The 3,272-nt window shown below is 42.1% G+C and overlaps 1 pseudogene; it reads right to left on the bottom strand.

The window, feature by feature from the left end:
• Positions 1–938: 938 nt before the first annotated feature.
• LOC140692595 (endogenous retrovirus group K member 10 Gag polyprotein-like) lies at positions 939–2,786 on the bottom strand (annotated as a pseudogene).
• Positions 2,787–3,272: the final 486 nt, after the last annotated feature.

The raw sequence follows: 3,272 nt of genomic DNA, 5'->3' as shown, positions 1-3,272 counted from the left end.
GAGAATTCCAAGGTGAATTAGAGGGAGCAATATGCCCGCTGTCCAACTGTTCCTGCACCAATTGTTTTGCAGCGGCAATTTTTTCTTGAGAAAGGGGCAATTGATCGACCCACACAGGTTGATCAGATTTCCATACAATAGGATCTGCGTGAGTCGCAGGACAGTCAAGGGCCCCCATTAAAAATAACCCAAACCTGTCTTATCCCTCTTTCCTTTTATTTGTAATGGTTGAGTAATTCCTTGATTATGTTTACCTAGGCCTTTATTTGGATATAATCCTTGTGATAACAACTGGTGAGAAACAGTGGGGTTGGGGCTATACAGAAAGACCCCCATATTAGACATAATGTCTCTTCCCCATAGATTAACAGGCAAACTAGGAAGAATATAAGGCTGAAATATTCCAGAATGTCCTTCCTCATCCTTCCAAGAGAGAAAAGCAGAACTTTGTTCCGGATTATGCGATTGTCCAATTCCTTGTAACATGGAAAGGGCAATTTGTTTTGGCCAATTTTCAGGCCAGTGAGAGGCAGCAATTACAGAAATATCTGCTCCAGTATCTAGAATGCCTTTAAATTTTTTGCCTTGGATTTCCAAAGTCAATTCAGGTCTCTGGTCGCTTATCTGTTGCATCCAATAAGCGTCAGAGGAACCAAAACCTGCAGTACCTCTTTTATGATCAGTTTTATGTCTTCCAACAGTAAGAGTCGGCAATAAGATTAATTGAGCAATACGTTGGCCTGCAGGAATGGCCGTTATCGTTCGAGGAGAGTGAGCCATTACCTTGATCTCTCCTTCAAAATCAGAGTCAATCACTCCTGGAGCAACAAACAACCCTTTCATAGTTGTACTACTGCGTCCTAACAATAGTCCCACACTGCCGGGAGGTAAAGACCCATAAATTCCAGTAGGAAGGGCCTGCATTCCCATTTCTGGGGTCAATACTGTGTAGGTGGAGGCACAGAGGTCCAGTCCTGCACTCCCTGGGGTTGCTCTATAGAGGTCTGAAATACTTGGTCGGGAAGAAACGGGTTGTGGCTGACCTGAGAGGTCTCCTGAATTGCCTCGTAACATTGTTTCAGGGCCTGGGGCTGGCCCCTCACCCAGTTTCCCTGGTTCAGAAGTTGTCCATTTATATCAGTTTTAGATCGACAGTCCTTAGCCCAATGTTTTTCCTTTTTACATCTGGGACACAGGCTTGGGCCTGTAACTAATGTATTTTGACCCATTGGCTGCTGTCCCCGTTTAGGACATTGATTTGCTCAATGTCCCAATTGGCCACAAGCATAACAACTACCAGGAGGACCAGCTACTCTGGAAGATCCTTGGAAATTGTGCTTAGGACGATTTTGTTGAAATAAAACCTCTTTTACTGTTTTTCCTTGTAAAGCAGCGGCTAAGGCTATTCCTTGAACATAGGAAGGTCCTATATCAGCACAAATTCGTATAAAATCAGCCAAATTACTCTTTTTTCTATAAGGTCTAAGAGCTGCCTGGCAAGCAGAATTAGCATTTTCATAGGCCAATTGTTTAGCTAAAACCAATCCTGCTTGCTCGTCCCCTATAACCTTACCGGTCTCCATAAGGCGAGCAACAAAATCCTGATATGGCTCGTAGGGACCTTGTCGGATCTTAGACAGATCCTCAGTTTTATTTTCAGAGTTTGGCAGCTTCCTCCATGCTCTCAACGCTGCTGCATTTATTTGAGGATAAGCACCAGGCAAATATCCTAATTGTGAATAGGTATCCTGGTATTGTCCCTCTCTGGTCAGTTGTTCTAAGGTAACCTGAATACCTTGTCTTTGATTAATACTTGCTGTTGCTGCACAATTTTCATAAAATTCTGATTTCCAGAGTAAATAATTTCCTCCAGATAAACAGGCGCGTGCCACTTGCTTCCAGTCATTAAGAGGCAAATATTGATTTCCTAAACTTTCAACAATGGCTTGTGTAAAAGGCGCAGTAGGTCCATATTGAGCACAAGCCATTTTTAATTCTTTTAATTGTTTAAAAGGAATAGTTTCATAGTATCTCTGTTGTTGGGCATCCTCAAGGACTGGATATACTAAAGAAAAACCAGGAATGTGTTCTCCTTCTTTACTAGCTTGTTGCAAAGCCTTTTGTAAAGGACTTAAAACAACAAATTTTGGTGTCCATGCCTCCTGGGATGTGTAACCAGGAGGGGGAGAAGAAGTTAGAGGTAAGGTCCTATGGTTATTTTTAGAAACATTTTGTTGAACACATTCTGTAATAATGTTTTTAAGCTTAGTCATGTCAAAATTTTTATTTTCTTCAGTTAAAAAGACACCCCAAGGGTCTTCATCCCTATGATATTGAGCAGCTTGCTCCTCTAATTCCTCCTGATCGGCTGGATCTAATTCTGAATCAAAAGGATTGTCACTTGCATTTACTGCAGGAGGAGCAGAGGGTGCTTCTTTCAATTCTGTATTAGTAGGAGCGGAAGGCTCAATATTTTCTATCTTGACTGTATCTAATTTCTCTCCCTCAGTAGCTGGATCGAGGCAATCTCTAATTAACTGCCATAAGGGCAAAACAGTGACCGGTAATTTATTTGGGCCATTAGCTGTATAATAATCTCTCAAACGAACCCCAACAACTCTCCAGGTTTCTAAATTGACAGTGCCTTGTTCTGGAAACCAAGGACAAATTTCCTCCACAAAAACAAGAAATTGTTCTAAACGTTGCTTTGTAACCTGAATTCCTCTTGCTTTTAACATAACTCTAAGCATCTGTACAAATAAGCCTCTACTATTATTTTGCCCCATACTCTCAAATACACTCCCCGCAGAAACTTACTTTCACCTTAAAATCGAGCACTCCTCGTTCCTTCCGCGGCGGTCGCTGCAGCAATCTCTTCCAGATTTCAGGTCCCTGTTCGGGCGCCACTTGTCGGAGCCAGCCGACAATCGATCAGGTCCAGAAACCTGTGCTGCAGGACTGAGGAAAGAAAGACAAGACTAAAAGGTGGGGTTGAGAGGGTCTCACTCTAGCCCGCAAGACGCTAGGTCAAGAGTGGACATCGAGTTTATTTCAGGCAGTTAATTTATACAAATTCAAGTGACTACCTTGTGCATTCTTGCACGTAGGCACAGGTATTGTTTTTCAGGGTACATTAATGGTGTGCACTAAAATCATTATCATTGTTTACTGTTCCATACACCAAGATTGACTGATCCCCTAAAGCTAAGATCATAGACTAATATTATTGTTCCTTTAGGCTAACATCATGACTCGTGTATCATTAGCTCAAG

This window comes from Vicugna pacos, unplaced genomic scaffold (genome assembly GCF_048564905.1).
Source record: "Vicugna pacos unplaced genomic scaffold, VicPac4 scaffold_13, whole genome shotgun sequence".
Lineage (NCBI taxonomy): Eukaryota > Metazoa > Chordata > Mammalia > Artiodactyla > Camelidae > Vicugna > Vicugna pacos.
The sequence above is the reverse complement of the archived record's forward strand: the minus strand, read 5'-3'. Positions and strand labels throughout refer to the sequence as shown.